This window comes from Gopherus evgoodei, chromosome 7 (assembly GCF_007399415.2).
Source record: "Gopherus evgoodei ecotype Sinaloan lineage chromosome 7, rGopEvg1_v1.p, whole genome shotgun sequence".
NCBI classification, from domain to species: domain Eukaryota; kingdom Metazoa; phylum Chordata; order Testudines; family Testudinidae; genus Gopherus; species Gopherus evgoodei.
The window spans coordinates 88,256,599-88,270,787 of record NC_044328.1 but is presented as its reverse complement, the minus strand read 5'-3'; the positions used below and the strand labels follow the sequence as shown (position 1 = coordinate 88,270,787).

The window sequence follows — 14,189 nt, the reverse complement described above, 5'->3', positions numbered from 1 at the left end:
CAGAAGTTTTTGGCAAATGTGCACACTACCTGTTAAGTTTAGTTTTAAAAAACCTCACCAAATAGCTCTGTTAGCAACAGACTAACTAAGCTGTATTGAAGTAAGTGGGAGTTTTGGCTTGCAGGGTCTAGTCCATAATATTTTACTAAGAGACAGATTTTTAAAGGTATTTAGGCACCTACTGGGATTTTCAGAAGCACCTAGGTGCCCCAAGTCCCACTGGTTTCAGTGGAAGTTAGGTGCCTTTGAAAATCTCATTAGGTGCCTAGCTGCATCTTTAGACACCTAAATATCTTTAAATATCTGGTCACAAGTTTCCAGAAATGTATTTCAATCAGTAGGCAAACAAAAAGATAAGTCTGATATCACAACAAACAATAAGACTTCCTCTCTCTCTGTAACTCTTCCTATATTGCATGTTGACACAAAATAAATCTGGTGCACTGACATATACGAGCTGCCACAGGCATGATGAGGACCAAACTCTGTAATCATTGAGTGTTCAGGTTTAGCAAGTTCTTAGGGTTTGGCTACACTTGCAGCTGTACAGCGCTGGGAGTTAAAGCTGTCTTCGTACAGCTGTGTAGGGAAAGCGCTGCAGGGCTTGGCTACACTCACACTTTACAGCACTGCAACTGGGGTTTGAAAAAACACCCCCTGAGCGCTGCAAGATACAGCGCTGTAAAGCGTCAGTGTAATCAGGGCAGCAGCACTGGGAGCACAGCTCCCAGCGCTGCACGCTACACCTGTAAGGGATGTGGTTTACATGCAGCGCTGGGAGAGCTCTCTCCCAGCACTGCCGCTCTGACTACACTCACACTTCAAAGTGCTCCCGCGGCAGCGCTCCCGCAGCACTGCCGCGGCAGCGCTTTGAAATTCCAAATGTAGCCATACCCACAGTGTGGCCACACTGACAGCTACCAGCGCTGCAGTGTGGCCACATTTGCAGCGGTGTTGGGAGTGGTGCATTACGGGCAGCTATCCCAGCGTTCAAGTGGCTGCAACGTGCTTTTCAAAAGAGGGGGTTGGGGTGGAGTGTGACAGGGAGCGTGGGGGAGAGAGAGTGAGTGGATTTTTGGAGCTGACACTGTGTCAGCTCCCTGCCTTGCAAATTCCGACCCCTTCCCCCAACCCTCTCTCATTCACTCTTAAATGCAAATAGCCTCATGGTGCTGTTTCTCTCCTCAAGCAAACACTAGCTGTGGACATTCCCTGCCTGCCTCTACTCAAGCAAACAGTAGGTGTGTTTGTTTTTTAGATAAGCAGCTCCGGGAGCCTGGAGTTCACAACAAAACAAAGAGGCATCATAACAAAACAAAGAGAGTTCTTTAGTTAAAAGCATTATGGGAAAATTCCCGAGGTCAGTTACAGTGTAGTAAGATCAATCACTGTTTACACTGGCACTCCAGCGCTGCAGCACCAGCGCTGTTCTCTTTATTCCTCTCGTCCCTGTGGAGTACAACCAGTGCTGTAGCCAGGGAGATACAGCGCTGTATGTGCCTTGCCAGTCTGGACGGGGAGTAAGTTGCAGCACTGTAAAGCCACTACCAGCACTGTAACTCTCCAGTGTAGCCAAGGCCTTAGTCAGGCAGAAGAATGTGATGGTGAAGATAAACTGCACTTCCTCAAGAAACCATGGACTTTAAAGTGATAAGAGGTGCAAAAATCAACATTCACAAACATTGCTTTTAACAGGTTTGCAACAGAAAGGTACTCTGGGGAAAATGAGGTTCTAAATGGCTTATTACATAACTTGACCTTTAACTTATGGGACCTAAGAGTAAGTTTCACCTTTTTGTTCCCTATCTGTCATCTCATGAAACCAACACATAATAAAAAACTAAGTTAAGCCAGCACAGGTCTAGATTTTCATCCCCCCCAACATGTGTAACTTTTTATGTTGGGAGGGAAAACATCTATTGTTCTTGCTGGGCATGTTTCATAGAATCACAGGACTAGAAGGGACTTCATGAGGTCAAGATATACAGGTGTTTATGGTCACACAGCCAGTGTTAAAACCAGGCCTGTGATCTATAAATCATCTCTGCAAACCAAGGAAGGATGATACTTCCTATAACGAAAGAGGTGGCCTGTGCATAAACAAACACTAGTCTATGATTGGGGGCTCATAGGAACTACTACCACACAAATAAAAATAATACTGTCAATGAAGTGGCATTATTGGATGACATACCAACTAAGCAAACAACCTAATAATACTTTGCCCATGACTGTAATGTCATCCAAATTATCTCTTGTTCTCGTTGGTAATTTGCCCATCTGCCCTGTTCTTTTAAGCAGGTAACATGCTGGAATCCACAAGAATCCTTTTAAGCCACATTTTTAAGTTTTGATTCTCTGCCCGCCCAAAAATACAGGTAACAAGAAGCACCCCCCAACTACACATACACACTCCAAAACATAGTTGAACTTGTATAATTTAAGGCCTAGCAACTTTGTGTGTGTCCCTTTCCAGGTGAAACCATTAAGGTGCATTACTCATGCTACAGTTCTATGAAATTATCTGTGACAGCCACATAGAAACACACCGAACAGTTTATTAAGCAGTTATCACTGCATGAATACCAATTGAATGTGCTTGGGAAAACACCCTTACATAAACTTTTAAACACCACACACAACAGCAAACTAACTACATGTTAACCCAGATTCATGGGAACTGAAATACCTAAAATTATTTTCTATTTATGTAGATGTGTTCTGAAATTCTGTTTATAGAAACTGATTTTACTTTACAAAGTCAGATATCAATCACATGAAAATGATTTTAGTGCAGGGTTCGGCAACCTTTCAGAAGTGGTGTGCCAAGTCTTCATTATTCACCCTAATTTAAGGTTTCACATGCCAGTAATACATTTCAACATTTTTAGAAGGTCTCTCTCTCTAAGTCTCTATAATATATAACTAAACTATTGTTGTATATAAAGTAAATAAAGTTTTTAAAATGTTTAAGCAGCTTCATTTAAAATTAAATTAAAATGCAAAGCCCCCAGACCAGTGGCAAGGACCCAGGCAGTGTGAGTGCCACTGAAAATCAGCTTGCATGACGCCTTCGGCACGCATGCCAGAGGTTGCCTACCCCTGTTAATGTTTGATCATGTGCAGCAGCCATATTGATACAGCATCATCGCTTCCAAGGGTGAATGTGTTTTTGCATCAAAATGTGTTTAAATATTTATACTGAGGTTTTTAAACAAGTTAAGTACCCAACTCCCATTGAATCTCAATCTTTTGGCAGCTTCAGCCTTAAGCATTAAGTGACAATAAACTACATTTATTTGAAAGGCATAACAAACCTTCAAATCACTCAGCACCAACATTGCAACAATTTGTAAAGACCCTCTATTTCTCAAATGGATCAAAGTTGTTCCCAAGTTTCATGAACTTTTAACCCCTCTGATCACCCCAGAGGACTTGCATCCCATCATCATGGTCCAGCTGACAAAGGAGGAATGGGATGGCTCTCTTCTGAGGTTGCTGGCCGAGTAGCATGAGGCATTCTCTCTAGTAAACTAAGTGCCAAGTTACTGCTTTGCTCCTTGTTTCCGTCAACACAGTTACTGAAAGATACTGGACTGGGATACTGCAATGCATATTCTATAGCTTTTTATTAATTTTGTGCAGTTGCCCTCCCCTTTAAGAAACATTTATAAAATACTAATATTAAAGTCTAGCACCTCAGCTTATGCCTTTGGAGTTTTCCCTAAGCCTCCCTCCTACTAGTTAGAACAGCATCAATTCTAACTGAATTTTTGTCAATTGGAAAAAAAAAAAAAAAAAAGATAACAAGCGACAGCAAGTTTGACAGGTCCAAAATCTAATTCAGTCTAGTGAAAAAATAAATCCTGCCTCTGACAGGTGGAAGCTTTTCCTGGCAAGTGGACTTCAATACCTCTATTTCTGCATAAACTAACACATATTTAAAAAAATTAAATAGCCTGATTGTCACAGGTCCTGAGAGTACCCACAGTTCTCATTACACAGGGTGATCAGTACATATGGGGAAAAAATAAGTAAGTCAAGCTATCACTCTCTAGTTCTTATGGCAGCTAAGATAACCTTCTACATAGGACACAATATAAACCAATGTACTGTTTTCTTTCTGAGTTTGCAAAGAGAGCTCTAGTGTCTGTCTCTATCCCTCACAGCTTTGCCAAATACAACAGATTCAAATTGGCATGATTCTTGATATTTTCCACTGCTGTCCAGGGGGTTCTGAATAGCAACAGTGAAAATGACCAGAGTATGTTAATTTTATCCTTCTGCAAAACTCAGGTTCCTTTCTCTGCTGGCATTTAGGACCCCTTGCACAGCTTGAAACTATCAGGAACCAACTCAGGCATTGAGACTATTCAAGGAGAGGAGGACTCAAAGGAAGCTGTCGAGAGGTACAGTAGTGGAGCTCCACAAATAAGTTACAAGGCTGAATGGAAGAGGAAAACGCATTCATGTTTATTAGGCACCTGCTAGCCATAAGCCGATATGCAAGATGGAGGCCAGACTAAAGTCCAAGGAGAGCATTCCGGTAGGAATCCCAGCACTCTTTTCAGCAGCCAATGATAGTGGGGGCATTGGGTTTCTAATAACAAGTGGGTTACTCTGGAATTTCACTAGTGGTTCCCTCCTTTTATATCTGCCTTTGACTAGTGTTTGATGTTTCAAGCCCTGGTCTACTCAACCTTTTTTTTTTTTGTGGGAGGTGAATGTCTTTCTGATCTTGGTGGTGACGGAGGAAGAGTTCCTTATCTCTTCCTCAAATCTGAGGTCTAAGATCTGAACTCCAACTCATTAGAGAGCCAAGATCTGGAACACATAAGCGTCTTGCCTACTCCCCAAAATTAAGACGACAAGCAAAACAGAGGGACAGCATGATGTGCATATCCTTGAACCAGAAACAAGAGCGGCAGGTCTAATTTTAGGCCCAGGGTCAATTTAGAGAGTGGCTTTAATACAAAAAAAAACTTTGTTATTGATGATATTTACTTAATCTATTATTTTGATAAGTATATAGATTTGTTTTTAAATATCCTTCCAAAATTTGCAAGCTCACAAAAGTAAATACATTTAAGCAGGGCTGCTTTCCTCGTAGCCCGTTTTCTCTTCACTGTGCTGTGAGATCAGAAATTGGAATTTATTATATCTCAGTATTTCAGGCTCACCAGACCGATGCCATGGTGACAGAATTATGACTGTACAGTATAGTTGAGCACAAGGAAAAGGCAGGCTATATGTTATAAAAAATATACCCCAAATATATTCACAAATAATTATGACATAGGCAAAATACCAGCCAAAGTAAATTGCTTCCTATGTTTAAGAGATCTCTTTTCATCAGGTTTGTCTCAGCATGGGAATCACTGTTTTAAACACAGGAGGGTGGTAGGGGGGACATGGCAGAACTCAGACTACTTTCTATGAATTCTGCTTCACATCAGACAGTGACTCTATGCTGCATTTAACAACTATATTGGCCTTACATCAACAGAGCTTTGTAACAGATGACAGTTGCCTACACTCTCATATTGAGCCATTCATTGCCACTGAGCAGCTGTAATAACTTGACAGCTAAGTTTGAACTCCTAGAATTAGATTGCTAAAGTACTGGTAATTCTTAACTCCATTTCATTTATCATTACACAAAACCATTTAATTTGTGCTTAATGGAGTAATATTTCTCATGTTGTAGAAATTTTGGTTTAAAAATACAATTCCAAAATGTACAGTTTTACCCTCTCTGTCTCTCAGCCCCTTTAGAAATAACAATATTTTAAATTTCATGAACAGGTAATGCTTAATTGAAGGCCATTATAAGAAGTTTTTTTAAAAAATGACAGTCAAAGAACCTTAAGTCAAGAAGAGTATTATAAAAAGAATAAGATAAAGGGTACATGCATGGGAATGCATTTGTGAAACCTAATGATTGTATTTTAACATACAACTTGAGGTAGGAAGTAGAAGCTGAAAAAGAAGATAATGTTCTGAAACTGTGTGTTGCAATCTGCAGTGTTTAACTCTTTCCCCAAAGTTTGCAGACTTTCCACTGTGGCTTTGGGTAACTGATAATCCATCAGTCAGAATATCAGATATTAGCTTATACATTTTTGTAACAGACATTTTCAGGAACTGCTCTAAACAGGAAATGCTGAACATTTTTTTTTAAATTACTGAAGTTGCTGTTGAGCAGTTAAGGAACATTTCAGGAAAACTACAATGTTGCTGCTTCGGCTTGACAAACTGCAGTCACCTCAAAACCCAATGGCATTTCTTTCTCTGGTTCTTTCTTTGGTGTGGCGCACAGCATGCATTACTTGCCTGTGCATTTAACAGTAGCTAGCGTATCAAGTGAAAGAAGCACTTGGGGTATGCCTCCACTGCAACTGGAGGTGTGATTTACATCTTGGCTAGGCATACCTATGGTAGCTTGAATCTAGCGAGCTCACTAAAATGGCAGTGAAGATGCAGCAGTGCAGTCTTCAATGCGGGCTAGCAACCCGATACGTATCTATGTCGACTGGGCAGACTTGGAAAGCCCATGTTGAAGCCCATGCCTGCATTGCTATCTCAGTGGGTTAGCTAGACTAAAGCAAGCATGGATATGCCTGCAGAAACTGCAAATCACGCCTCTGATTGCAGTGTAGACATAGCCTAAACATGTGCATGAGGCCAAGAAATTACCAAAATTCAAAAGAAATTGGACATTCATATGGATAACAAGAATATCCAAAGTTATGAAAGTTAATGTGAACAACATTTTGTTAGAGACTTTAAACCTAATGTTTCAAGTTAAACCAAACTAACAGTTTGAGATTAACAGAGTGAGAATGTGGGAGCCAGATGATCTCCCATTTGTCTTCAGTGGGGTTCTTACAACTTCCCCTGGTCCTGCCCACTGTCAACTCAGAGGATATTAGACTAGATGGACTTTTGGACCTGGCAGTTCCTACGTGAAAAGAAATATCATCTCCTCTGGGCTACCTAGGTATTTTAGGCGAGAGACAGCACAATATCCAACCAACCTCTGTAAATTAAGACTTCAGATATGAACATAAAATGCTATATTTCAATAATGTTAAAGGTTCAAACTCCAGCGTAGTATTCTCATTGGAGAATTCTGAAGTTTCCTCTATGAACTTATACATATAGTAGGGGGTATGTGTATGCATATATTGTATGCATACAAAAAGGGGAGACCAGAAAGGTTAATTCCTTAAATTTTACTCTGTTTTCTAACTGCTTTCAAAAGCTCCATATCTGATCACATAGCGAGGGATTTTATAGCTTGCCATGCTGAGCATTTGTACTTATGGTTCAAATGTGCTGCATATCCAATAGCAATCCTCGAGAAACAAAAACTGATGACACGTGTGTCTGGACTAAAAAGACTAATCTCACCATACTTAGGATCTATATTACGTGCAAATGTGACAGATACCATCTTGACTGACATGATTTTGAACCCAGGACCTCAAAAATTAACAGCATGAGTTTGAGTGAATGAGACAAGGCTCAGTAATTGGACACTGTAACAACTCACATCCTCCATGGATCAGCACAGAGGGGTCTATAAAACAAACAAATGCATATACATGCACACACAGAGTGTAGGGTTGCCAACCTTCCTGGAGTCTCCAGGAATTAAAGATTATGTCATGTGATGAAACCTCCAGGAATATGTCCAATCAAAATTGGCAGCCCTACATTACACAAACTCCAGATATTTGAACAGGGATTGAAGATGAAAGAATTCCATTATCTTGTCATATAGTAATAATTTGCTTAGCTCACTGAAAACTCAGCTTTGCTCCCATTTGCTTTTGGTGTATATATATTTTTACAGTATGTTCTGCTGATATGTTGCTTCATTTCCCAAATCAAAGGAAGCTACGGCTGTTTTATAATCAAACGTTTAGCTGACATGATAGATAGATAAATGACTTCATTCTGTAACATTCCTGGGCTAAATTATGATTCCTCCCTGAACGCAAAGTTTCCCTGTCCAGGTTAGCTATGCTTCCTGGAGCTAATGATCGCTATTATCACAGTGAAACCAGAAGACAAGCTAAGGACAAAGTCCACACAAAAAAAGTCTCTCATTCACACAGCTGAGCCATTTCACATACAGCGATACAACTTTTACTAACATGTAGAAGAGTATAAGCATCCTTACTTCCTGGCCCCTCACTTCTGAAGCAAGAGCACCACTGAAAACACCTAACTAAAAACTATATGACTGTCATCATTTGTTACAAGGACCATTTGATTAGCATCAATTGTCATGTTGGCTATATTCAACAACAACAATTTAAAAAATGTCAATGTACTCTTGCCAATTCCCATCCTCTCAAGAAAAGGGGAAACACAAATCAGTTAGGAAGACTTTTTTAATCTGCTTTCTAAATGTACTAAATTCGGGTTTTGTTACGCAAGTCTATTATCATGTATATTAACTGGCATCAGCATCTGTGGCCACTACCTTAGTTCAGAGTTAGCCAGAGACCCCTGTTTCAATATGTTTACTGATCTGACTCTCAATATTCAGTAAGCTATTTAACAAAAATCATGTGCTGATTTACAAACAACCACTGACCAGCTTTTACACTCAAACAAAGTTTAGCACGGAGTCGGCAACCTATCAGAAGTGGTGTGCCGAGTCTTCATTTATTCACTCTAATTTAAGGTTTTGCGTGCCACTCAGGGCTAGCTCCAGACCCCAGCATGCCAAGGGCATGCTTGGGGTGGCACGCCGCGGGGGGCGCTCTCCCGGTTGCCAGGAGGGCAGCAGGTGGCTCCGGTGGACCTCCCGCAGGCGTCCCTGCCGAGGGTCCGCCGGTCCCGCGGCTCCGGTGGACCTCCCGCAGGCGTCCCTGCCGAGGGTCCGCCGGTCCCGCGGCTCCGGTGGACCTCCCGCAGGCGTCCCTGCCGAGGGTCCGCCGGTCCCGCGGCTCCGGTGGACCTCCCGCAGGCGTCCCTGCCGAGGGTCCGCCGGTCCCGCGGCTCCGGTCCCTGCGGGAGGTCCACTGGAGCCACGGGACCAGCGAGCAGCAGAGCACCCCCGCGGCATGCTGCCGTGCTTGGGGCTGCAAAATGGCTAGAGCTAGCCCTGGTGCCACTCATACGTTTTAACGTTTTTTAGAAGGTCTCTTTCTATAAGTCTATAATAGATAATTAAACTGTTGTTGTATGTAAAGTAAATAAGGTTTCTAAAATGTTTAAGAAGCTTCATTTAAAATTAAGTTAAAATGCAGAGCCCCTCGGACTGGTGGCCAGGACCCGGGTAGTGCAAGTGCCACTGAAAATCAGCTCGGGTGCTGCCTTCTGCACTCGTGCCATAGGTTGCCTATCCCTGGTTTAGCATGTAACAAGTAAGGCATTTGCAGCAAGACCTTCGGAAGGTAAATGACTAAAGCAAAAGCGTAACTCTTAGGAGCAAGTTCACCCAGAAGAAAAACTGAATCCGAAGTCAGCAAACAAAACTGTCAACAAGACGGACCGAGCCGACAGAAGGACTTACGTTTATACTCCCTGATTTCTGTGCCTTCACCACGGAGTCGTTACACAAAATATGGAGGCTCACAGAGCCAGGAAGCCATGGTGGAGTTATCTCCTCGCCAAAGGATGTCAGAGGCAACCTTTGCTTACCCCACAGCTGTGAGAGCTCTGCGGAGCAGCCCCGACCGTCTCTCCTTACGCCGCCAGGAGGGGAAGACAGGCCAGATCAAGGCTCCCTCGCTGACTTACACGAGTGTCCCCGTCCTGAGCCCAAAGCCAGCTACCCCCGCCACCCTGCCAATGCTGAGAGGGGAACCTGAGCTCCCGGGGGCGGCTAAAGGGAGAGCCACAGGCTGGAGCAGACCGAGCGCTGCCCCCCGCGGAGATGCGCACCCCCTGAGCGGGGACAGGGACAGGGCCCCCCCCTCGGCCAGCACCCGCAACCAAGGCACGAAGGAGCCTCCTGCAGAAGGAGGGGTGGGAAAGGAGCGCCTGTGCCGCTTCCTCATTCACCCGGCGCCAGGCGAGGCAGGAACTGCCGTGCGAAGCGGGGAACTCCCCAAGCCGGGGCCCCGGCGGCAGGTACCCGGGCGGCGAGCCCCGCGCGGACCCCAGGCACTCACCGCCTCCCGGAGAGCTGAGCACGGTGGGGCCGGTGTCCTAGCCAGACGGCGCGGAGCTCCGGCAGCTCCCAGGCCGAGCGCTGTCCGAGAGCTAGCGAGTTCCCAGCCCAGCCCTGCCGGCCCGCCCCCTGGCGCTCCGCCCCCCCGCCCCTGCGCTCCGCCCGCCGGGGCACGGCTCCCTCCTCCGCCCCGGCCAGCTCACCTGCCCCGCCGGCTCCGCCTCGCCCCGGGGGGGGTGGCATCCTACTGCACCGGCTCCAGAAGGAAACCTAGCCCCAGAGCCCGTCCTCCGGCGGCGGGGCGCGGGACAGAGCCATCCTCCAGCTCCGCTTGCTCCTTCACCGCCCTTGTTTTCTCCTCTTCTCCCTTTCCTCTGTCCCGTCCCTTGCTCTCCTCCTGCCTTTTTCCTTCTTCCTTCCCTCACGTTACCTTTCCTCTCTCTTCCCGACCTTTTCCTTTTCTCACTCTCCTTCCCCCTCTTCCTTCTTTTCCTCCCCGCTCTTTTAGTCTCCTCCCTTCCCTGACGTTACCGTCCCACTCTCCCTTCCTCTCCTCCTATCCTTTCCCTTCTGTCTCTCTCCTCCCTTCCCTCATGCTTCTTTCTCCCTCTCTTGTACATTCCTTCTTCCTTCACATTACCAACGCCCTTTCTTACTCTTCTCCTGTTCTCACTCTCCTTCCCCCTTACTCTCCTCCTTCTTTTCCTTTCTCTCACTCTTCTTCCCTCTCCTTGACTTGCCTTTCTTCCCTCCTTGTACTTTCCCCTCTCTTTTATTCTTCCCCTTCCATTTCCTTCCTTGACTCTCCTCTCCCTCCCCTTTTACTCTCCCTCCCCTCTCATGTTGTCTTCCCCTTCCCTTTTACTCTCCTTCCCCCTTTTTCTCTTCTCTCTTCCCCTTCTTGTTTGAGTTCTTCTGAGACCAGTAAGGAGCTCTCCCTGACCGCTGGACCCAAGAGTTCAGCACTAGGTCAGCATTAAAGGCAAAAGTTCCAGCATGGGGCCAAGATCACCAAACTCATCCAATCTTAAGCTCCTGTTAGAGTAGTTGCAGTAGCCCTTCTTCTTTGGGAGATGTTTGGCCTTTGGGAAAACCAGTTTACTCTATTTGAACAAGTGGTTTTGATGTTCACTCTTTATATTTAGTAATCCTGGCTCTCTTATGGGGCTTGGCAGCCTAGGCCACAGCAGTTTTCTTGATGTGGCACTTGTCCACCAGAAATTGGACAGAAGACACCATACTCAGTTGAAGTGGCTTATGATTTTCAGCCATTGGTGATATGTATTTGAATTCCTTCTGTGTAAAAGTTTTTGCTGGACTAATGCTTTGAATACATGCCTATTCCTTTGGGAAAGATTGTCTTAAGTTTACAAAGTGGGTTTTTTTTAAATGTGAAAAATAGATTTTTGATGGCTTTTTAATTGTGAGTTTGTATTGTTAAAGGATGGCAAAAACACAGGAGGCCCCAATCGTGTAAACACTTTCCACATGTTTAACTTTATGCATGGGAGCTGGGGAACAGTCATAGGGACTTATCATGTACATGATGTTAAGCATGTGTATCAAATGTTTGCATGATCAGGGAGTTGCATTAATTCAGGGAAGGAGCTGTCTTCCTGCATGTTTATACAGTGCCCTCATTGGGGGGGGCAGGGAGGGCTGACCTTGATTGATGCTTCTGAATGGAGTTCCTCAATATCCCTCCCATTGTCTATTTTTTAAAATATAGGCTATGAGGATGGTGAATCAATCAATCTAAAGTCTGTCTTCCTTTTTTGAGAAGCAGCATTTCCACTTATAAAAAAGGAACATAAAGCATATATGCCCAGAACCATTGATAACAGATAAATAAAACACACATTTACTCTTGGTATGGAAGAGAGAAACTTTCCTAACAACCTCGTTAGCACTTAGCTGCTTTTTCTTTAGTAATGTAGAATTCCTTGTCAGACCTTCACCTAAATGACTTTATCCTTCTCCAATTAAATTTTCACTGAATTCAATAGTAGTAAATCCAATGTACTCTCACCTCTCTAGGGCTGTACAGGAGCTATGGGACATACGTATCTTTAATTTTCTTTATTTACAGCTCTCTTTGGGCTAGATTCTGGGAACTGAGAGTGATCAAAACCATGAAGATTAGGTACTGTCCAAGCAGAAAGTCAAACCCAATGTATACTGGCTCCAGTCAACCTGCTCCTGAATTTCTGATATTTTACCCCAGTCATCCATCCACCTTCCCAGCCTATAGCTACCAGAAGTACATAGTGTACAACTTGAGAGTTTCTAAAATGTCTGAAGACTCTGAATCTATTGCAGAGACCACCTCTATCACAATTCCACTTCAAAATGAAGAGCATAATCAAAAGTAACATCTCAATTTACAGTTTAAAAGAAAAAATATGAAAGATTATTTGAGCACTAGGGGAGATGTAATATAGTTACAGCTATGCTCAGAACAAAGGAATGGAAAACAACTTTTTTTGATCATAAATGAAATCTTAAACTCACATATCTTCATACAATTACATGTTTTTATATCTTGTGATGAGATTTTAAAGTTTGAAAGTATAATCAAGAGTTTGTGTTTATGACACAGGAACTTCACACTGTACCCACAGACCATAATTTTTAATTCTATTTTAAAATCTAATATGTTTAAATAAAAAGTAACTTTTAGTACTCACTGCTGTCACATAAAATTCCAAAGCAATTTATAAGATGGAACTTTCTATATCGTAGCAACTTATGGATACTTTTCTGCAAAACAAAACTAAAACTACAAGGATTAAATTAAAGGTGAAAATGAAAACAAATTCAAGAGCCATGATTCAAATCTGTCCAGATGAGAGTTTCTGATTTCAGTACTTCCAATGAGCTTCATCAAAATGGGTAGCATTTTATAATGGATGTCAGATAATTTCTTATTAATTTGGTATTTAAAGCAATATAAAATGCACAGAGAGAATCCATTTTATTTTATGGTTGCACTATATAGTTGCACAAAAGCTTGATTGCTAGCTCTGTTAGGTATCCATTACTTTAAAATAAGCCTTTCTAAAACATATAGCTTCTTAATCTTTGGACTATAAGATTTTCACAAGGCTTATAAAATTAAGAGTAGAGATTTCCAAGTCCTTATGAATATAAATCCTCAAGTCTTTACTCAGTTAGAGCTCTCTGCAATCAATCAGGAGTTTGCCTGCATTGGAACTGAGAAAGAGCTCATGGAGAATACAATGTAGAATCTTTTATACTTAATAAAGCAAATTCTTGGCCTTAGCAAGTTGAGGTTCCTTCCAGTCTAACCACCAATGATTCTAAAATTCTAGTTTTATTTTATTATGTTTTCAGTTGCCTTTTCCTAGTGACTTTGGTTTGTTTCTCTAGCTTCACCTTAAAACTAAACAATAGATTTTGATGATGTTCTTACATTTATTATTATAGTATATATTTGTTTGTATTACTATAGCACATAGGGGCCCTACTCATGGATCAGGACCCCATTGTACTAGGTGCTGTACAAACACAGACCCTACTCCGAGGAGCTTACAATCTAAGTATAAGAAAAGGTGATAGATGGATGCAGGCAAATTTATGGAGGATTAGAAGGAAACAATGTGACAGTATTGGTCAGTCTGATAGGCAGTGGTCTCAGTATACCAGCAACCTAACTGTTGTCAAGGGTTTTTTTTGTTTTGTTTTGTTTTGTTTTGTTTTGTGTAGGCATCATAGCAAAGGACAGTCTATGGATTTGAAGGTGTACATGAGGTTGCTTTGTGGATGTTTATGTGGAGCACATCTCAAGCATGTAAGGCAGCCTGCACAAAGATGCTTGTTTGAAAATTAACAAGCAGGCAATAGACACTGGCAGTCATGGGCCAACTGAAGGGTGTTGTTGACAGTTTGATAGTGATTGACTGATGATAGTGTGAGGATCGACTGTGAAGGTCTTGAAAGTGAAGACAAGCAGCTTATGTTTGATGTGATAGAGGAGGAGTCATCAGTGGAAGGGTGCAAAGAATGGGGTGACATGATCAAAGTTATTGAGCAGGAA

At 42.8% G+C, this 14,189-nt stretch overlaps 1 protein-coding gene across 4 annotated transcripts in view; it reads right to left on the bottom strand.

Annotated features, from left to right (window-relative positions):
* The window catches only part of PRKCD (protein kinase C delta), a 135,498-nt gene extending 124,973 nt beyond the window's left edge, over window positions 1–10,525 (bottom strand). For 2 of the 4 annotated variants that reach the window (XM_030570366.1, XM_030570370.1), the window contains exon 1: window positions 10,134–10,245. The gene's annotated coding sequence lies outside the window, so the exon portion shown is untranslated. Of the gene's footprint in view, window positions 1–9,532; window positions 9,797–10,133; window positions 10,246–10,335 lie in introns of those variants that run through there. The other 2 variants (XM_030570367.1, XM_030570368.1) reach the window with 2 other exon arrangements.
* Window positions 10,526–14,189: the final 3,664 nt, after the last annotated feature.